The following is a 23,280-nucleotide window of genomic DNA, read 5'->3' as shown; positions in this document are numbered from 1 at the left end:
CTTTTGTAACGCCAAGTAGACTATGTCCATTTAAAGAATGCACCTGTGGCATTTCAAAGACTGACAAAGTAATTACAGGTCTAAGCAATTTTGCTGTTGATATTGATGATCTAATCATTTTCAGTCAGGCATGGGAGGAGCATTTACAACATCTGGAAGAATTATTTACTCAACTACAATAAGCTAATTTGGTGATGAACTTGGCTAAAAGTGAATTTGCAAAAGCACAAGTTACATGTCTAGACCATACCATTGGACATGGTAAAGTGGCTCCAAGAAAGGCAAAAGTCAAGGCTATCGTGGATTTCCCAGTGCCTACAACAAAACGAGAAGTTTTGAGATTTCTGGGCGTGAGTGGGTTTTACCGGAAATTTGTAGCAAATTTTAACCAAGTGGTTGCTCCATTGACTGAACTATTAAAAAGGAACAAGAAGTTTCAATGGACACTGTGGTGTCAGAAGTCATTTGATAGCTTGAAAACTGTATTAACTACCACACCAGTATTGGCAGTACCTATTTATGCCAAGTAATTCAAGTTGGTCGTTGACGCAAGCGATATAGGCAGTGGGGCTGTACTATTACAAGAAGATGACACTGGAATTGAAAAACCGATAGGGTATTTTTCACAGAAGCCAAATGTACAACAGAGAAGATATTCAACAATCGAAAAAGAGACCTTGGTGTTAGCATTGCAGCATTCTGAAATTTATGTTGCGAACAATTCATCAGAAACAATTGTTTATACAGACCATAATTCTTTGAAGTTTTTGGACAAATTTCGAGACAAAAGTGTAGATGGAGTCTATTATTACAACCATTTAATCTACGGATTACACATATTGCTGGAAGAGAAAATCTGTTCACAGATGTGCTATCAAGAGTTTGAAGCTTAAAGGAGAAATGCACATTTTTAAAAAAAAAACCTGGACGCTGAACTGGAGTGATTTCTGTTCATACCAAGGACTTGTTTATATATATGTTATGTTAATACATGCATCTGGTAATGTAATACTGTAATAAGTATAGCAGATAGTGCGAGATGGGTTATTTTTAAAAATGAAGCCGTCTTTTAGAATTATGATGGTTTATTTTGTGATAGGAAGGGGGATATCATGAAGCTATTAAAGTATATAATATTATTAAAATTATTTTAAATAGAGGTTTAGTCCGTGGGTGTGCCTGTGAGTCTTAATTGGATTAACGTCGGCTAGTCTGGGTGCTTTGATGTACAGTAATTTTGAGGTGTAAACACAGAGGTAGAGGACATTTGCATTTTGTTGAATAGAGCAGTCAAAGATTTGGGGGTGAAATCTTGCACCTAGCTAGGAGACACCAAATAATGTTTATATTACTAATAAAATTGGTGCTATGAAAGGGGTTTTATTGTTCGAAGAGGTGGAGTTCAAAGGGATTTGCATTCAAAGGGGAGTGCTGGGTATAACAGAAAGCAGTTTTGTGTGTGCAGAGCAGAGGCATGTAACATCAAAGCACCTGTCAGCCTACACTGTCTGCAAAGGAACCAAAGTGAAAGGAACCTAATTTTGAATTTGTAAGGTGAAAATGCTTTGCCTGGTGTCTGCTTAGAGTCTATGGGTTGTTGTTGGCTTAGTGAATATTAGTTTGGGAATTTTTTAAAAAGTTAGGATAGTAGTAATTTGTAGCCATGTGTATATGTTTAACTTGTGTAAATTAATAAATGTCTCATGTGTTTGATATAAAAACCTTTCGAGAACTGGTGGTTTTATTCCTGAATTTAGAGTTGCAACTCAAACATAACACTTGAAAATATAGGTTATGACAGTTGTTTAAAGTTTTCCTCTGGGATTTTAAATAACAGCATTTACCAACTGCTGTGTCACAACACGTGGAGTGAATCGAATTGCCTGAAGTCTGGCATCTGTGATGCTGGGGATCTCTGGAGGAGACCAAGATGGGTCATCCACTTGACACTTCTGGCTGATGATTGTTACAAATACTTTAGCCCTATCTTTTGCACTGCTGTACTGGGCTCCTCCATCACTGAGGATGGGGATATTTATGGAGCCTGCTCTTCCAATGAGTTGTTTAATTGTCCACCGCCATTCATGACTGGGTGTGGCAGGACTGCAGAGCTCAGATCTGATCCATTGGTTGTGGAATCACTTAGCTCTGTCTATCATTTGATGCGTATACTGTTTGGCACACAAGTAGTCCTGTGTTGCAGCTTCGCCAGGTTGACAACTTATTTTTAGGTATGCCTGGTGTTGCTCCTGGCATGGCCTCCTGCACTCTTCATTGAACCAGTGTTGATCCCCTGGTTTGATGGTAATGGTAGAGTGGGGGATACTCCAGGCCATAAAGTTACAGATTGTGGTTGAGTAGAATTCTGTTGCTGCTAATGGCCCATGGCACCTCATGGTTGTCCAGTCATGAGATACTAGATCTTTTTGAAATCTATCCCATTTAGCACGGTGGTAGTGCCACAAAACACAATGGAGGGTATCCTCAATGTGAAGGTGGGACTTTGTCACCACAAGGACTGTGGGGTGGTCAGCCCTACCGATACTGTCATAGATAGATGCATCTGTGGCAGGCAGGTTGGAGAGGATGAGGTCAAGTATGTTTTTCTCTCTTCTTGGTTCCTTCACACAGTCTAGCAGCTGTGTCCTTTAGGACTCACCCAGCTTGGTCTATCATGGTGCTACTAAACCACTCTTGGTGGTCGACATGGTTGTCCCCCACCCAGAGTACATTCTGCACCCTTGGCACCCTCAGTGTTTCCTCCAAGTGGTGTTCAACACTGATTCATCAGCTGACAGGGGGCGGTACATGGTAATCAGCAGGAGGTTTCCTTGCCCATGTTTGACCTGATGCCAAAAGACTTCATGTGGGCAGGAGTCGATGTTGCGGACTCCCAGGGCAGCTCCCTCCCGACTGTATACTACTATGCCGCCACCTCTGCTGGGTCTGTCCTGTGGGTGGGACAGGACATACTCAAGGATGGTAATGGTAGTGTATGGGACATAACCTGTAAGGTATGATTCCATGATTAAAACGATGTCAGGCTGCCGCTTGACTAGCCTGTGAGACAGCTCACCCAATTTTGGCACTTACCTCCAGATGTTAGTAAGGAGGACTTTGCAGGATCAACAGGGCTGCGATTGCCGTTGTCGTTTCTGGTACCTAGGCCGATGCCGAGTGGTCCATCTGGTTTCATTCTTTTTTATTGATTGAGTGGCTTGCTAGGCCATTTCAGAGGGCAGTTAAGAGTCAACCACCTTACTGCATATCTGGAGTCACATGTAGGCCAGACCAGATGAGGACGACAGATTTCCTTCCCTAAAGGACATTGGTGAACCAGATGGGTTTTACGACAATCAACAATGATTTCATGGTCATCATTAGACTTCTAATTCCAGATTTTTCCTTATCGTTCCTTGTAACTTGGACATGAGGGAACAGCAGTTTTTTCAGCTCCTTATCATTCCTCTCTCCCTCAATCTCTATATTTGCCTTGAGTTTTAAGAGCCAAAACTGAACACAATACATGAATACAGTCTGACCAATTTGCTGTACAGTTCAGCAGAAAATGCTTCCACTTCCATTCCACTGATTTATTTGTATGTTTCGGCATTATATTTGCTTTGTTGATTGCTGCTTCATAGTTACTTAGTATGCTAAGTGGCAAGCTGACAAATATCCCAGACATTTTTCAATTCCCGTTGTTTGTAGAAGAGCAGGAAAAATCAGATAGCAACTTCCCAATTTCCATGTTTAACTGAGCATGTGCATGTTACTGTCGACTTACTTCTGTAAAAAGGTGAACACTGACAGCCTCACCATTATCCTACCACAAAATTAGTGGGCTTTTTGAACTATGCAGAAATTATTCAGTACTTGAAATTTTATGTGGGAGAATATGAATTGGAAGGAACTGAAGAAAAAAAACTTCAAAGGATTCAGAAGATTCAGATATAATAAATAGCAATAGATATAATAAATACTTTGTTAGCTTTAGTATGATGAAGAAAAAACAAGATGGTTTTAGATTTCATTTGCATATCTGCAATAACTCTATGGAATATGTTTGAATAAACCATTAGGATCTGTTCTTGTCTGAAACAATTTGATCTAAGCATATCATTATCCCATCCTGCTGCAATGTTCCAGTGAAGCCCAATGCAAGCTGCAGAAACAGCACCTCATCTTCTGATTAGGCACTTTACAACCTCCTGGACTCAATGAGTTCTACAACTTCAGACCATGAACTCTGTCCTTCATTTTAAATTTTATCCCCCAAGTGCCAGTTTGTATCTTGTTTTCCTGGTTGTGCTTTCAGAGTTAACCTTTATTCTGCTATTAACACCTATCCTGGACCAATGCTTTGTGTCTTTACTACCATTACCATTCCCTTTGCCTTTTGGTCCATGACATCTTTGATATTTAATCACCCCCACCCTCTAAACTATCCCTGACCTTCCATTTTGTTCCACCTGACTTTGTTCCCCCCTTTTCAACAACATAAAACCCATTTCTATTTCTATCTCTCTTCAGTTCCGAAGGAGAGTCATATTGGGCTGAAAACATTGTGCAGAATTTTGCCTTCGGATGGCGGGCGGGCCCCACCGGCTCAGTGGCGGGCAGATGGCTGACCCCCGCCACCAAAACGGGGCCCGCCACCATTTTGAGTGGGCGGGCCAATTAAGGACCGCCCAGCGGCCTTCCCGACAGGAAGCGCTATGCGCATCCTGTGCGGGGGGTGGAGGGAGTCCTCAACTGTCAAAGTGCGCTACTGCTCCCTGAGGCAAAGTCCTGTCTCAGGGAGATTAGTGACAGGTAAGAAAAGTCAAAAAATAGAAAAATTAAAAAATTATTAACATGTCCCACTAGATGGGACATGTTAATAAAAATGACATAAACTTTATTAGACTTTTTAAAAACGGACATGAAACCTCATCCCGCCAGTGGGTGAGGTTTCATGCTTTATCAGAAGCCCACTGGGGCTCCTGGCCTGCCCACCAGCCTTAAGGTTGGACGGGCAGGTCTTTAATTATCTTAATTAGCCTGTCAATGGCCTTAATTAGCCATTGACAAGTGGACGGGCGGACAGCTGATTTCGCTGTCCGCCCACCTTCCTAAAAATTTAAAGGGACCGGGAAGACGTCGAGGGTTCCTCCCGACGTCATCCCGCATCATTTTCCCGTCGGCGAGCAGGCCCCGCCCCCAAATCGCCGACGGGGATATTCAGGCCATTAACTCTGTTTCTCTCTCCAAAATTGTTGCCAGGCCTGCTGAGTTTTCCAAGCACTTTCTGTTTTTATTCCTTAAAACCTACACCTTTGACCAAGCTGTTGGCTATCTGACCTAATCTCAATTTCAATGGTTCAGTGCCATGTTTTATTTTATAATGTTCCTGTGAAGTACCTTGGGACATTTTGGTGCCCTAAATGTGCATATAAATAATAAGCTGGTGTTGTAATCTTATTCTCACATGTCGCTGGCCTGGTTCTTAGGCTGGAAAGCTAAGGAATATCCAGTGGTGTTATGTTTATACACTCACATAGCTTTTATTTAAAGGATTTGTTGTTCTTCTTTTTGCAGGCTGGCTTGAGGCTGTGTGCCACTTCCTCAGTAGAAATAATGATCCTTAGCAAAGCATCACTTACAACAACTTGCATTTACAGAGCACATTTAGCATTGTGAAAAAGGTCCCAAGACACTTCACAGGAGCATTATTAGACAAAATTTGGCACTGAGATATTAGAAAAACACAAAGGGCAGAATATTAAGCTCGGCAGGGTGGGCACACACCCAAACCAGCCGAGCATAAAATGACGCACAATGACGTTGGGCGAACATCCCGACATCAATGCGCAGTCCTGCGATATTTCGTTCGGCGGGATCGCTCCGGAGTCGGCAGCACACCCGCCGACAATTGAAATGACTGTTAAGGCCATTAAAAAGGTAATTAAATTCAAATTTACGGTGCCCGTCCAACCTTACGGTTTGCGTGCAGGCGAAAAAGTCAAGTAGTCTTTGCATTTTTTAGGAAACCTCATCCATGGGCGGGTTGAGGTCTCCTAAAGCAAATAAAAGTTTTACACTTTAATTAAAAACATGTCCCTGCTCATGAGACAGAGTCACATGAGGGGACATATTTTATAACATTTTTGTTTTCTTTATTTTTTTATAAACAGCGGTTCATCTCCCTGAGGCAGCTCTGTGCCTCAGGAGATTATGTAGCGTGCACTCGCACGCTGGCGTGAAGTCCGTGCTCGGCCTGTTCGCCCCCCTTCCCCTGATCGCACAGGTAATGCTCAGTGCTGCCGCTCACATTCCACGCTGGGCAGGCCTCAATTGGCCCGCTAGCGCGAAATCGCGGTGCGGTGCCGATCACGGGCGGCAGTCGGCATCCTGACCGCGCCCGCCCGCCCCCACCGAGCCTGCATGCCAAGGGCAAAATTCTACCCAAAAAACTGGAAACACTCAGAAGGTCACGCAGCCTCTGCAGAGAGTTGTACAGAGTTAACTCAGTTCTGTGAAAGTCGTCAACTCTGTTTTTGAGCTGCTCAGCATTTCCAGCATTTTCTGTTTTTATTTCAGATTTCCAGGGTACGTACTGGATAGTAGGACAGGTAACAAAAGTTTTGGTCAGAGAGATAGGCTTTAAGGAGACTAAAAAGTCTAAGTTTAAGGAGACTAAAAGGAGAGAGAGGCAGAGAGGTTTAGGCAGGCAAGTCCAGAGCTTAGGACTGAGGCAGCTAAAGGCACAGCTGCCAACTGCGGAGCGATGAAAAGCAGGAATCTGCAAGAGGCCAGAATTAAAGGAGTGCAGATGTCTCAGGGGGTTGTAGGGTTGAATGAGATTAGAGAGCTAGTGAGGGACGAGACCCTGGGGGAAATTCAAAACAAGAATGAGAATTTTAAAATCGAGGCATTGCTGGACTGGAAACCAATGCTAATCAGCAAAGACAGGGTGATTGGTGAACAGGATAGACAGCAGAGTTTTGAATCAGTTCAAGCTTACAGAAGGTGAATGGTGGGAGGGCAACTAGAAGAGCCATGGAATAGTCAATGCTCTTCTAAAAGTAACAAAGGCACAGGCCCAATGTATCTAAATCAAAAGGCTGCATCCATATCTGCTAATTGGTCAGAACATTATTCTAGTAAGTTAGATGCCAGAAAACAACTCAAGCATTAACACTTTGGTTGGGATTTCAATTACAGATTTGGGATCATGACTTCTGGTCCTGGTCCTGCTCTGTGTCGGCAATGCACATCTGTTGTGATTGCAATTGAAAAATCACTTATGTTACGACCACAGCCGATGTTATTCACTGAGCAAGCCAAATCCCAGAGGGAAAGTTGTCTTACCGATCATCATTTTTTTTTGCATTTTGAAAACGAGGGGGAAACTATTAATCCCAGAAGCATAGAATTGCAATAACACTTTTAAGATTTTAAAATGATAAGATTTATTAACAAGAAGAAAAAACTTAAGCACTTAAGATCATAAGACTATAAGACATAGGAGCAGAAGTAGGCCATTCGGCCCATCGAGTATGCTCCACCATTCGATGAGATTGTGGCTGATTTGATAATCCTCAATTCCACTTTCCTGCCTTTTCACCATAACCCTTCATTCCCTTGCTGATTAAAAATCTGTCTACCTCAGCCTTACTATTATACTGGTAATAGTACAACTTAAAACAGTATAAGTTGTATTATTAGTACATCATATTTTGAAATATGATTACATCATCGTCATACATCAGTTTGGTGCAAAGCATTGTTCAGTTTGACAAAAATAAACAGGATTTGCTCAGTACTCATTGACCCACATCACTGGCGTCAACAGCCATTTTAAACTGCTTTGTATAATCAGGTACTGCTAAAGAGGCATAGATGTTAGTACGGCTTTCTAGCTGTCAAAAGCAGTCTGACACTCCTGTGTTCATTTGAAGCTCCTGTTCTTTTCCAATAATCCAGTCAGTAGAAGAGCTTCACTGCTGAAATTTAGCATGTATTTCTCATAAAATCCACTCATGCCCAGAAACGACCCAGCTTCTACAGTCCACTACGGTAAAGAATTCCACAGATTCACTACCCCCTAAGAGAAGAGATTCCTCCTCATCTCTGTCTTAAATGGGTGACCCCTTACTCTGAGATTATGCCATTTGGTCCTAGACTCTCCCACAAAGGGAAACAACCTCTCAGCATCTACCCTGTCACGCCCCCTAAGAATCTTATATGTTTCAATAAGGTCTTCTCTCATTCTTCTAAACGCCAATGAGTACAGGCCCAATCTAGTCAACCTCTCTTTATAAGAAAATCCCTCCATACCCGGGATCAGCCTAGTGAACCTTTTCTGGACTGCCTCCAATGCCAGTACATCTTTCCTTGGATAAGGGGACCAAAACTGTTCACGGTATTCTAGGTGCGGTCTAACTGATGCCTTGTATAGTTTTAGCAAGACCAAGTACACAACATCTCACTCTCTTCCATTCTGCTGTTGAAAACATCCAAAGGAAATTCAGGAACAGACTGTTCTCTGAAAACAAAGACTTTTCTGGCTTGAAACCGGATTGCTGCTTCAAATTCACAACTTTTCTCAGCACAGAGTTGGTCTCAGGGCATCTTCCCCACATAGCCAACACAACGCAACTAAACATCTTTCCTTAAACGTCTTTCCTTTCCCCTTTGATCTTAGACTCCATTGTTCTAAGCACCTCTTTGAACTCAATTTTCCCAAAGTATAAAAATCCCTCATGTTTTCTTATTGTCCCCACTTTCAGGTAAAATAAAATTCAATAACCTTTCCTTGTTTACTTATGAAATCTTTGTAACTTCTAAAATTCCCTTATCACTTCTAAACTCCCTTTGAAACTGAACAACTGAAAAATCCAGTTCCTACTTATCTTATAACGCAAATTTCAAACCCAACCCATTTACTCGTACATTTAACTTCACCATAGCCTCTCGTTACAAATGTACGCATCTAGTATTCTACCTTTCATCTCTCTGCTCCCACAAACAAGCTGTCTATACTAACCTTTCCTCAGTTTAATTACACATACACACACAGCCTTCTTTACAGAATGTCACTATATTCTCAAAAATATTAAAAAATAACATCCATCTTCACACCTCCCTTAACAGAAAAAAATGAAACGTCTTATCTGAAAAAGACGTTTTCATTTTCTAAACCCATTTCATATTACTTCTTATGCTTATCAAAAAAGCTATTACATTATGGTGCACATACATCAACCATGAAAATATATATATAATTTGTTTGTAAGAATAAAGTTTATTCGAGTCCATTCTCAATTCCCCAACATCCAAGTCCTTTTGAATTAAAGCTCTTCACAAAGCATCTGCAATTAAATTCTCTCATCCAGCCACATGCATGATTTTTAAATTGAATGGTTGCAATAACAACTCCACCAGAACAGCCTGGCATTTTTTATCTCTAAACATTTCCAGAAACCTCAAACAATTGCGGCCCGTATATACAACTGTCTCTGAAGGAATGTTCGCAACATACACTTCAAAATGCTTCAATGCTAAAACCAAACTTAAAGTCTCTTTTCCTAGAGTTGAATATTTCTTCTGATGCACATTCAACTTCCATGAGAAATACCCTACTGGCTTCTCAAGTCCCAGTTCATCTTCCTGCAGCAACACAGCACCAACACCCACATCACTGGCGTCAACAGCCATTCTAAACTGCTTTGTATAATCAGGTACTGCTAAAGAGGCATAGATGTTAGTACGGCTTTCTAGCTGTCAAAAGCAGTCTGACACTCCTGTGTTCATTTGAAGCTCCTGTTCTTTTCCAATAATCCAGTCAGTAGAAGAGCTTCACTGCTGAAATTTGGCATGTATTTCCCATAAAATCCACTCATGCCCAGAAACCTCAAAACTTCCCATTTCGTTGTAGGTGCAGGGGACTCTACAATAGCTTTTACTTTCGCATCTCATGAGGCCACTTGACCATGCCCAACAGTGTGGCCCAAGTATGTAACTTCCGCTTTTACAAATTCACTTTTAGCCAAATTTAACACTAAATTGGTTTCCTGTAGTCGGTCAAACAGCTGCTTTAAACGTCATAGATGGTCCTCCCAGGTTTGACTGAATATCACTAAGTCATCAATATAGACAACACAATTGCTCAGCCCTTCAATCATTTTGTTTGTCAGTCTCCGAAATGTTGCTGGTGCATTTTTCATACGAAACGGCATTACTTTGCATTGATATAAATCATCCGGCGTCACAAAAGTTGATATCTCCTTTGCCCTTTCTGATAAGGGTACTTGACAGGATCATCACAGCAAGTCAACTTTTGTGATAAACGCTAACTGTCACACTCTCTCGATACAATCCTCTAATCGTGGAATAGGATATGAGTCCGCCTTTGTGACTGCGTTTACTTTGCGGTAATCAATACATAGGGCGGGATCATCCCAGATTTGCACTAAGTGCAGAAGCGGGCAGGAAGAAAGATGTTTTACCTGCTGGCCGCAATGGCGGCTTTTTGCACCATATCGTCCCATTCCCACCTCCTTGATTATGCAGCCACAGGAAACATGCCGGCTCACTGGCAGGCGGCCTCTGATTTGCCTGCCACATCATTAACTTGCTGCTTCCTCACGCAGGACTTTATATTTAAACTGCAGCTGTGTGCACACTTCTCAATGATTGCAGCCCAGGAGGGCACTGGTGAAGACATGGCCCCAAAAGCCAAGAAGAGTGCAACCCCTGATTCAGCATCCCTGGGGCATGTGCTGGACACCATAACCCCGCTCTAGCCGCAGGAGGCCTATCAGTCTCACCACTCAGGCTTGTGACGCGGTGGCAGAGGTGGTCAGTACCAATGCTGCACACAAGAGGTCAGCCATCCAGTGCACAAAACGGATGAATGATCTCGAGGTAAGGCAACCATCTCATCACTCTAAACTCTCACACTCACAAGGCCATCACATATTCACTGACATCTCACTCACAGCCAGCTCAAGGGAAATCACCACTCACTCTCTCACACATACCCTCACATCTCCTTCTGGCCTCATCTCCCCTGGATTCTGTCTCCTCAGCCCTCACGATCTTGAGGCCACTTGAACAGATCAACATGTGCCTCCACACACACCCTGGGAAAACCCCCCTTCCCCATTACAGCCCTCGCCCAACAGCCTCTTCCCTTGCCTGAGACCATTTGTACCCCTTCTCCAAGCCAGCCCTGGCCCTAAAGCCATTGAAAATCCACCTCTGCCTTACAGTTGGTCTGGTAGGTAGAGACCTGCCCAGGAGCCCCCCTAAAAGTGATGCAGTGCTGCCTGCAAAGCCTGGTACTAATGCCTATGAGTGCTGACCACAGAAAGGTAGGCAAACAAACCTCAAAGTCCCAAGCAAAGTGCAGCTTGCCATGTATGGAACACATCGGCATGCAGTTATGCCGAGGTGCCTGGAAGATCCAGTGTGGGAGGATGATTCTGCCAAGCAGGGCATATAATTAGATGTAAATATATTAAAATGGTGTTACTGACGTCTTGCAGTGGGAAACGTGGCCCGCCATTGCGGGTGAAGCAAATGATTGCAAACTGATTTCACAACAGCTTAAAGCCGATTTTTGATCTTCTCGCCATATTATTCATATTATTCATGACGCCCGATGCCAACTGGGGCGGAAAATTATGATCACAGTCTTTGCGACCCAACCAATTTTGACACAGTTACAGTGGATGAACTCCAATTACTTTGGGCTCTATGATGTCAATTTCAAGCATAAATTGAATTTCTTTCTGCATTTGAGCCAATTTTACTGGATTAAATCTATATGAGCGCTGCCTTATTGAAACTGAATCCCCCACATCAACATCTTGCAAAGCCAAATTTGTTTTCCCTGGTCCATTCCCACAAATTGCTTTGTGTGATTGCAACAGCTCTTGTAAATCACTTCGACAGTTTTCTGAAAGGTAACAATATCACATTTAGATTCTTCAGTACTTCCTCATTGTCTAATCAGAGGAAGGTTAATTTCAGAATCTTTAATTTTGGTTTCCTCCTTTTTACCTACCACTACCAGTATCTCCTTCTGTTTATCCTCTCTGTCAAAGTAGCTTTTAAGCATGCTTACATGGCACACTTGCTGACTCTCCTATCTCAGGTATTCAATACATAGTTTAACTCAGAGTCTCTTTTTGATCTGATAAGGTCCACTAAACCTTGCCTTTAATGGTTTGCCTGACACTGACAACAATACTAACACTTTTTCTCCAGCCTCAAAACCACAAGCTTATGCCCCTTTATCCACATTTGCTTTCATCACTTGCTGTGATATCTTTAAATGTTTCTTAGCTAGCTCACACTTACTTCATTTTTCTCTGAGTTTGGCCACATAATCCAGGAGAGTCATTTCAGAGCTTTGACTCACTAATTTCGCCTGAATCAATCTGAGTGGTGCCCATACTTCATGACCATAAATTAACTCAAAAGGACTGAACCCTGTTGACTCATTAGGGGTATCCCTAATAGCAAACAATAAGAATGGAAACCCTGGATCCCAATCATGTGGGTAGTCTTGACTATATGCTCTAATCATAGTCTTTAAAGTTTGATGCCACCTTTCTAAGGCACCTTGTGATTCGGGTGATAGGCTGGTGACCTAAATGCTTTATTCCTAGGCTTTTCATTACTTCTTTAAACAGCTGTGACATGAAATTCGAATCCTGATCTGACTGTATTTCTTTTGATAATCCATATCTTGTAAAGGATTGGGTCAACTCTTCTACAATCACCTTTGATGTGGTTTTCTTTAAAGGCATTGCTTCTGGAAATCTTGTGGACATGTCCATGATTGTCAGTGAATACTGGTTTCCATTTTTTAGTCTTACACAATCAGTCAGGACCATGTTAAAAGGTTCTTCAAATGCAGGAATTGGAATTAAAGACGCAGGTTTAATTACTGCTTGAGGTTTTCCTATCACTTGACCTGTGTGGAATGTTTGACAGAATTTAACTACATCCTTATGTAGTCTAGGCCAATAAAAATGCTTTTGTATGTTAGCTTGAGTTTTCCTAATTCCCAAATGTCCAGCTATTGGGATTTCCTGAGCCACTCCTAAAATTTCATTCTGGTACCCAGATAGTATCACTACTTGGTGCACTATCACACATTTTACATCTGCCAGGGCATGAGGTGGTCTCCATTTCCACATTAACACATTGCTTTTTAAGGTAATAACATTCTGGAATGTATTCTGCCCCTGTTTCCGAATAAGCTGTCTATTGTAGCTTTTTTAAATTCTGGATTTTTTTTTTCTGTAATTCTACTAACTTCAATGAACTAAACACCTCAGTCTCATTCTCTCCAAACTCCCCTTCCTGAATAATCTTTTCACAGATTGATTCAGCCAACTGAGGTTCGGTATCCTCCCTTGTCTTTTAGATTCTTCCTCTTACTGTTTAAGTTTGTTTGTTTGTGACCTTATCGCCACACAATCCAGGATGCTCCTTCTGCAAACCTCTGTTGATTGCAGCTCAAGAGGTTCCTCTACGACAGTCGGTGTAGTCAATATTTGCGATCCAGCTATATCATTTCCTAGCATAAATTGAACCCCTGTAATAGGCAATTTCTTTACTGCTCCGACAAACACCTCTCCTGTTTTCAAATAACTTTTTAAAATTTACTCTGAAGAACAAAATAGGCTTGAACCCCCCATGAATTCAACTAACTGACATTTTCTCCTGCAATGACCCTCTGGTCTGCAGAAGGCACTATCCCATAACATTAATGACTGGCTAGCCCCTGTATCTCTTCAGATCTTAACGGTCTTTCCTGCTCTTCCCAGAACACATGGCTATGCTTTCCCTTCACATATAAAATCTTCAAACATCTCTGTAACTCGACCTTCAGAACTCCCTTGGGTAGGTTGCAAACACATTCCCATCTCTCTGGCTAATAATGACTTTTCCTTTTTCACCTGTACAAAGGTTACTAATCTGTCTTGCACTTGCATCTCAGAACCCACAGCACTTTTACTGACAGAACTCTTCTGAGTTCCTATCAATGCAACCGGTTTCCCATTTATCCTCCAACAATTTGATCTTGTATGCCCAGCCTTGTTACAATGGTAACACATTACATTTCTTCCTTCACCTTTTCCTTCAACCTTTCCATTTTTAATAGACTGGTGTCCTTCAAATGGCTCCTTGTTACTAACACTTTTAGCATCAGTAGGTTTTCTTTACTTCTAATTTCCTTGCTGACTCCCATATGATCCTTTTCCTACACTCAACTGTCTATGTGAAATATCATAAGTGTCAACTAAATATGTCTTGATAGTTACTGGAATACTATTTCTAAATTCGTCCATAATCGTAATCTCTCTTGCATTTTCAAAAGTCTTGTCTAATTTTAATGCCCTATACCATTTATCCCAGAGAGCTTATTTTCCTCTTGCAGTCTATAAATGTCTGATTAGGTGTCTTTCTTACGGTCCTAAACTTCAACTGACAAGCTTCAGGGACAAGTTTATACGCATTTAGTATTGCCTTCTTTACTACCTCATAGTTTGCAGATTGTTCTTCTGGTTAGCTAGCATCCACATTCATTGCTGTACCTGACAAAACACTCTAACATTATATTCCAAGAACTCTAGGCCAATTCAATTTCATAGCAATCTTTTCAAATGCGGTGAAATATCTTTCAACTCCATCCTCCATAAATTTAGGCACTATCTGAAGATTGTAGTCAAATGAAATTCCTCAAAGGAATCAAACTCACCAGCTAAATCACTATCTCTCCTTTCTTCCTGTATTCTAAGTTTTTCCCTGGCCAGGGTATGTTGTCTGTGCTCCTTCTCTCTCTGACACTCAAGCACAAGCTTTTACATTTCCATTTCTTGCATACTTCTCTTTCTTGCTCCGCTTTTTCCCATTGGAGTTTTTTCATTTCTATGTCTTTCAAACTATCCTTTTCTTTTGCTTTCTCCTTTCTTTTTAACATGAGCTTTTTCATTTCTCTTTCTTCTTCTTTTTCTTCCAGTTCAATTTTTTCATCCTTCTTTCTTTTTTTCTTCCAGTTCAAGTTTTTTGCCTTTCCCTATCTCTTTCTATATCAAGCTGCTTCATTTATAACTAAAGTTTTACTACCTCCAGCTGTGACACACTAGTTTTAGGTATCTCTTCCAACTTTAAATGGTGGGCATCAGCCTTACTGAATTCTGTTTTTATTTCCAGCTGCACTTTATCTGCTAACTCTCTCAACTGAGTTTTAGTCAAAGATTTCAAATACTCCACTGATCTTCCACTCCCAGGAAAGTTTTAGCACTGCCAAAGCCATTCTACAGTCCATCACTTTAAAATCCCTCAACACAAAACCCCTGAGTTCAGTACTCTCCTTGTACTTGTATCCTTTGGATTCACAAGCTCCAAACCAATTCAGGAATTTTAATATCCTGCTAAAAGCCCCAATATTTGTTATGACCACAGCCAATGTTATTCGCTGAGCAAGCCATATCCCAGAGGGACACCTATCTTACTGATCATAACTTTTTTTTTGCATTTTGACAAGGGAAAAACTACTAATCCCAGAAGCATAAAGTCCCAATAACACTTTTAGGGTATTAAAATAAAACATTTATTAACGAGAAGAAAAAAAAACTTAAGCACACAGGATTAAAATTACACAGGGAGGAATCGTCCCAGATTTGCACTAAGTGTGGTAGCAGGCAGGTAAAACAACGTTTGCCCCGTCGGCTGCAATGGCAGCTTTTCACTCCTTATCATCCCAAACCCGCCACATTAACTATGCATTCCAGGAAACACGCTGTTTCCATGGTGGTTGGGCTCTCACTCGCCTGCCATGTCATCACCTCGCCACTTCATAATACCAGGCGCTATATTTAAAGTGCAGCAGCCCGCATACCTCTCAGCTCTTCCAGCCCAAGACTGGAAGACAGGATGGCTCCGAAATGCAAAAAGATTGCAGCCCCCAGGCTTAGTGACGTATCCCTCGAGTGCCTTTTGGAAGTCGTGGAGGCCCGCCGTGATGTCCTTTACCACCTCTCTTGGCACAGGAGGAGCAGTGACATCACCAATCCAGCATGGCAGGCAGTGGAAGCGGTGGCCAGCACCAATGCCTTACAAAAGAGGGCAGCCATCCAATGCCGCTACAGGATGAATGGTCACATCCGTTCCACCAGGGTAACTCACTCTTCTCATCACTCTCACCCCACACTCACAAACCCATCACATATCCACAGGGATCTCACACCTCATGGGACAACACCACTAACATTCACATACACCCTCACATCTCCGTCAGGCTCATACCCTCTTGAGCTCGCATCCTCATCTATCCATGGCTCTGCTCACCACACAAACACTCCATGCAGTGCCATGCTTCCTGCTCACACTCTCTCCATGGAAAAACCTGTTCACAACAGCGGGGAGGGATCCCAGACTGGGAGTGGAGTGGCCCACATTAGGCCCCTCACTCACTTTGAGGAGCGTGCCATCAGGCTGACTGGTGAGGACATGGACCGTACCTACAGTGACGGTGAGGTTGGTGGCGAACACCCTCATAAGGATCCTGCACCACATCATCCCTCTCTCAACGCAGCTATGAGTGCTCTCTCTCCTGCTTTTGACTTGCTGCCGTGCACTAATTATCTCTACATCGGTTCGCAGGGAGCTCTGCCAAGCGACCGACACCCTCAGCCAGTCCCTCAGCTCCATCCGCATCCTCACGTCCAGCCAAAAGGACACCTCCACCATTGAAGAGCTGGAAATATGCAGCCTGGAAGATCCATCACAACGCTTACCCACACCCTCCATCAGTGCAGAGACACACACGTCGGTGGGGCCTAGATATACAGCAGGCTCAGATTCACAACCTGGAGGCTGCTTCATGGACACCTATCCACAGCAGGAGGAGGCAGGTTCAGCCGAGCTCCCTGGCACTCGGAAGACAGCTGGGGAAGAGGCCTCTGTGAGGTCTGAGTCAGATGACCAACCTCTGGATTTGGCCTTCCACCTCATCGTGGAGAATCAGCAGAAGGTGCAGGAACATCACGCAGAGCTGTTGGAAGCCCTCAACAGAGTGGCACGTGTGTCAGAGGAGTGCATCCACCTGCTCTCTGATGAAGTGGTGCCCACATGTGCGCCTTTGGAGATCTCATGGAGAGGATGGCGGGTGCCATGGAGACCCTGGTCCAACAGAACACAAACACGCATGCAGACCTGTACTCCATTGTGGGAGCCATGGGCGAGTTCCTGCGGTACCAATGTGAGATGTCCCTCCTGGTGCTCTTTCCCCTCAACAAGTCAGGCCGGGGTCTCGGGCACCTGAAGGGAGGAGGAGCGGCAGATGTACATTCCTAGGTCATCCCCCCAGGAATCTCAGGGGCTGTCCACTCCCTCCAAGTCCCCTTTGCCTGTGAGCCCCTCAAACTCGTCCTCTGTCACGGCAGAGGGAGCAGCCAGCCAATGAGTGATTCTGGAGGGAGAAGTGTGTGTATGTGGCAGGGCCTTTCGGAGCCTAGTGTAAGCACTCTCCTACACATGTGGATCCTTCCCATATCACACTCATCTCAATGTCCTGAGCATATTCAATGCTGCCTGCTGGGGTTCGCTTTCAGTTGGCCATCTGAGTTGACCTGCATCTTTGCCTACACACTGACAACACTCCCATGCAGCACCTGATCTTGCCCCCCACGACTCTCGTTTCACTTTCGATTTGGACAGCATAGTTATAATTCGGTTTTACTTTCACTCCTCAGTTCTTTCCCCTCCCCCAGTCACTCATTTTCTTTCCCCCCATCACAGTTGACCTCCCCCCGGCATCACCTTCCACCTCCTCTCCGTGACCTACCAGCCATAACCCTTTTCCTTCCGGTAAAAGCAAAATACTGCGGATGCTGGAAATCTGAAACAAAAACAGAAAATGCTGGAAAAACTCAGCGGGCCTAGCAGCATCCGGGGAGAGAGAAACAAGTTAATGTTTCGAGTCCGTATGACCCTTCTTCACTCTGAAGAAGGGCCATACAGACTCGAAGCATTAACTCTGTTTCCCTTTTCCTTCTGGGATGTCTTGATGAACATGCACGTTCCCTCCCTTCCTGAAAATCCCACCACCATCCACATTAGCCTCCCCGATTTTCCCCTTCCCATCCCCAGGGTCCATGTCTGCCTCCAAGTTCCCACCAAATACCCTCGCCATCCCTTCTATCGCTACCATCCAACTCTCGCCCTCTGACCCTACTGCCTTACTGTAACCTCGGTCATTTCCACCATTCCCTCATATCGCGCCCACCCTCAGTTTGATCTACGGGAGGCAGCCATTGACCCATCAGACCCCTCCATTGCGCGTTCACCTGGACACCCCCTCCCCACCGGACCCCTTCCCTCTCTGGAATCCCTTCCCCCTTCTGGACCTCTTACTCCCCGGAACCCCTTCCCCCCTCTTGACCCTTTCTTCCCTGGGAACCCCTTCTCCACAGAACCCCTTCCCCCCCGCCTTAGTCCTCCCACTCCCCAGGCTCCTCCCTGTACCCCGCTGTTTAGTCCTCCCCTTTCCTGACTCCCTCAAACACCCTTACCTCTTCCACCACCCTTAGTCCTCCCCCACTACCAACTCCTTCCTTCAGTCTCATCTCTTCCTCCAGCCTCATTTCTTCTTCCAACCTGACTCCCTCCCCTCTCCGTACTCCTTCCTGCCCCCAGACTCCCTTCCCTCTCCTTCCCTTACTCCTTCCACCCCATTACACCTACCTCCCCAGTTGCCATCTTCTCCCCTGTTACCCCTTCCTCCCCTGTACTCCCTCTCCTGACACCTTCATTTCCCCCTCCCAATCTCACCCCACCCACACCTCTTCCTCTCCCAGTCAATCCTAGACCTTCCTCTCCCACCCCCTCGACAATCATCCATTGTGAGTATCAATAGTGACTTTTCAATTTCCATGAGCTGCTTCGCAGCAGAGCCATGTCCATGAGAATCCACCAAGCATGTCATGGACATTCGTCCAGTGTACTGTTGCTGTCGGGCTCCAGCATCTTCTGCTCCTTGGATGTCCGCAATGTGAGCAAGGCCCTGGTGGTAAGTCCCGACTTCTGGATGTCACACTTGTCAAAATGTGTTCTGCACCGACGTGTTTTCCCACTGACGTGGACAGACAATTCAGTGTGGAGGGGTGAGTCCGCAGGGATGGCCTTATAATGATATGCTGATGTACTACAATGAGGTTCCTGATGTCCGATGATGGGTAACGTGGCCTGCCATCGATGGGCTGAGGGCGCGATCACAAACTGGTTTCGCAATGTTGTGAAACCGATTTTTGGCCTTTTCGCCATATAGTCCATTCAAGCCACAAAACACACCAATGCCTACAGGCACAGATGATTCAACCCACAGTTAAAACAGTATTACAAAGCATTCCCCAAAACAACCATTTGGTCGGAACACATAAATAAATTACTTGGCAACAGCTCCCTTATAGATTTTTAACCATAAAAATCCTGTAATATTACCCAAGGCTGCTACTTTAATAAAGCATATCACACGGCTTCTCACTCTTTTCCTCTGTGCTGTTGAAAAAGTCTGAAGGAAGTTCAGGAAAAGACTGCTCTCTGAAAACAAAGACTTCTCTGGCTTGAAACTGGATTGTTGCTTCAAATTCGCAACTTTTCTCAGCACAGAGCTGGTCTCAGGGCATTTCCCCCACACAGTCAACACAACTCAATTAAATATCTTTCTTCAAATATACTTTCCCCCATTGATCTTAAACTCCATTGTTCTAAGCACCTCTTTGAGCTCAATTTTCCCAAATGTAAAAATCATGTTTTCTTATTGCCTCCACAATCGGGTAAAATAAAATCTAATAATCTTCCCTTGTTTATCTATGAAACCTTTGTAAGTTATAAACGTCTCTTGTCAATTCTAAACTCCCTTTGAAACTTAAGAACTGAAAAGTCAAGTTCCTACTTATCTTATAATGCAAATTTCAAACCCAACCCATTTACTCGTATATTCAACTTCACCATAGCCTCTCATTACAAATGTATGCATCAAGAACTTTTACCTTTCTTCTCTCTGCTCCCACAGACAAGCTGTCTTTACCAACCTTCTCCCAGTTTAGTTACACACACGCTCACAGCCTTCTTTACAGAATACCACCATATTCCCAAAAATATTTTAAAAAACATCATCTTCACACTTAATTGGCCCAGGGTTGCATTCACTATCCATTTAGCAGTTGCAGGCATGGGAAGGAGGTGGGGCACAGGAAGCAGTGGGCCCAATTTAAAGGATGAGTGGCAGCCATTGCTGTGGTTACCATTTGACTCAATAATGGAAGGGGAAGCTGAGCAGAGGGCAATGGGTAGGGTGCCCACGCCAGTGTATCCTCCTGTTTCTCTGATGCCTCACTCAAGGTGCTGCTAGAGGCAGTGACAGCATGGAGCAGCATCTGTTCCTTGCCAGCGGCAACAGAGAAACCTGCAGTGAGGCTTATGAGACCAATAGTAGAAGAGTGGTGAGGAGAAAATGGGTCCAGTGTAGAAAAAAATTCAATACCTGCTTAGGTCTGTCAAGGTGAGTCCAAAGATAGATCCAGATGGCATTCAGTCACAAGAATGCAAACAAGAAGGAAAGCCTGGAATGCATAGAGTTCTCCTGACCATAGGAGAAATGTGTATAGGGCATCATCAGTGACCCATAAGCATAGTTTATGATCTGAGTGCTATCGGACCACAGGCCACAGTAAGTCTGTAACATCTTATGAGAATGAAAAGCTGCACGTGGTGAAGGAGAGAGGCATTGTCCTAATGGCATCTTCCTTCACCTTGCAGGCCAAAAGGGAGGACAATGCCATGAGGAGAAAGAAGGCATGTTTGGATAGTGGGGTCCCACAACTCGCATCATTAACTCATCTTGAGGAGCTGGTCCTTAATCTGGCCAGAATGGCAAGCCACTAAGGCACTGCAGTATTGGGGTCCAACATATACAGGTTGAAAAAAATCTGAACATCTCCAGATTTAGAAGGTACAGAGACATAGCTGCAGGATAACATAGATTGGGACCTGAATTCTGAAGGATACATGACATTTAGGAAGTTAAGAATAGGTGGAGGCATGGCTCTGTTAATTAATGATGGTATTAGCACATCAGAGAGGGATGACCTAAATTCAGGAAACCAGGATGTAGAAGTGGTTTGGGTTGAGATGAGATGATAAAGTCATTAAAGTGGGAGTGGTGTACCTAATTGTAATTACACACACATATATAGAGTATAAAGGAAGGGGTAATGGGATTTTGTCAGAAAGGTACAGCAATAATTATGAAGGATTTTAATCTGCATATAGACTGGAAAAATCAGATGGACAAAAGTAGCATAGATGAAGAGTTCATAGAGAGTTTTTGAAATAGTTTCTTAGAACAGCATGTTCTGGAGCCAATCAGAGAGCAAGCTATACTAGACCTGTTATTGTGCAATGAGATAGGTCAGGGGGTGGGGGAGTTGGCAGTCGGGGGGGATCAGAGGCCAAGGGCGGTGGCGGCGTGGGGGTTTGGAGTTCAGGAGGGCTGGGGGTCGGATGTCTAGGGTTCTGGAGGTTGGGGAGGGTGAGGGAGCTCTGAGGTGTGTGGGGGGAGTCCCGTGGGGGTCGGTCTGGGTGTTTTCAATAGCTACCAAGAAGTTAGAAGAGCATTTAATTCTTCTAACATTTTTTGGGTGACTATTGGTGTAACCCCTGGTGGAGTTTGTGATTTAAGTCACATTTTTGGATGGTTCCCAGAGCATGGCAATTGTCCAGAGCAAGTTTGCACTTCTGGGAAATTGCAGTGCAAACCCTTACCTGGGTACACCCAAGAGGGATTTCCCTGTGCATCTTTGGAGTAGCCCCCAATCCGATGCTGGGGGGCTCAGAAGTTATGGCTCAATATGATTAAATTTTACAATCAGTTTGAGGGAGAGCTGAGCGGGTCCAAGACCAGTACTTTAAACTTAAATAAGGGCAATTATGAGGGCATGAAAGTAGAGCTAGCTAAAGTGAACTGGCAAATGAGGTTAAGATATAGGTCAATAGCGATTCAGTCGATATTTAGGGATATTTAAAGGGATATTTAAAAGAAATTCTAAGGGGAGGACCCAACATCCGTGGTTAACTAAAAGAATTAAAGGCAGTATCAAACTTAAAGAAAAAGCATATCCTTGCGTAAAGACAAGTGGTGTGTCAGAAGATTGGACAGAATATAAAGAACAGCAAATAATGACTAAACAATTAATGAGGAGGGAAAAATTGAAGTACGAGAGAAAGCTAGCTAGAAATATAAAGACGGTTAGTAAGAGTTTATATAGATAGTTAAATAAGAAAACAGTTCACAAAGTGAGCATTGGTCCAATAGAAAGTAAGTCTGGGGAACTAATAATGGAAAGTAAGGAGATGGCAGATGAATTGAGCAGGTATTTTGCATCGGTTGTCACCATAAAGGATATGAGTAACATCCCAGAAATATCTGTAAATCAGGAAATGGAAGGGAGGGAGGAACTCAGGAAAATTACAATCGCCAGGGAAGTATTATTGAGCAAATTGTTGGAGCTGTGGGCTGACAAATCCCTGGGTCCTGATGGACTTCATCCTAGCATCTTAAAAGAAGTGGCTAGTGAGATAGTTGATGCGTTGGTTTTAATTTTCCAAAACTCCCTAGATTCAAAGAATGTTCCATTAGATTGGAAAATCGGAAATGTAACTCCTTTATTCACAAAGGGAGGGAGACAGAAAGCAGGAAACTATGGGACAGTTAGCTAGACATCTATCATAGGGAATTTATTAGAAGCTATTATTAAAGATGTTATAGCAGGGCACTTAAAAAAATTCAAGGCAATCAGGCAGAGTCAACATAGTTTTGTGAAAGGGGAATCATGTTTAACCAATTTATTGGAGTTCTTGGAAGGAGTCAAGTGTGCTGTAGATAAAGGGGAACTGGTGGATGCACTGTATTTAGATTTCCAGAAGGCATTTGACAAGGTGCCACATCAATGGCTATTACAAAAAATAAAAGCTCAGAGTGTAAGGGGTAACATGTTGACATGGATAAAAGAAAACAGGAACAGAGTGTTGGCATAAATGGGTCTTTTTCTGGTTGGCAGGATATAACGAGTGCTGTGCCACAGGGATCAGTGCTAGGGCCTCAACTTTTATAAAATTATATAAATGACTTGGATCAAGGGACCAAAGGTATGGTTGATAAATTTGATGATGACACAAAGATAGGTCAGAAAGTAAGTTGTAAAGAGGGTG

At 43.4% G+C, this 23,280-nt stretch overlaps 1 protein-coding gene and 1 long non-coding RNA gene across 2 annotated transcripts in view; one reads left to right on the top strand and one right to left on the bottom strand.

Annotated features, from left to right (window-relative positions):
- The window catches only part of LOC144678739 (contactin-associated protein-like 2), a 2,328,914-nt gene that overhangs the window by 1,082,177 nt on the left and 1,223,457 nt on the right, over window positions 1-23,280 (bottom strand). The window lies entirely within an intron of this gene.
- Window positions 1-23,280, top strand: part of LOC144678740 (uncharacterized) — a 258,128-nt gene that overhangs the window by 192,725 nt on the left and 42,123 nt on the right. The window lies entirely within an intron of this gene.

Source organism: Cetorhinus maximus, chromosome 3, assembly GCF_964194155.1.
Source record: "Cetorhinus maximus chromosome 3, sCetMax3.hap1.1, whole genome shotgun sequence".
Taxonomy (NCBI): Eukaryota; Metazoa; Chordata; class Chondrichthyes; order Lamniformes; family Cetorhinidae; genus Cetorhinus; species Cetorhinus maximus.
This window is presented reverse-complemented; position numbering and strand designations above follow the sequence as displayed.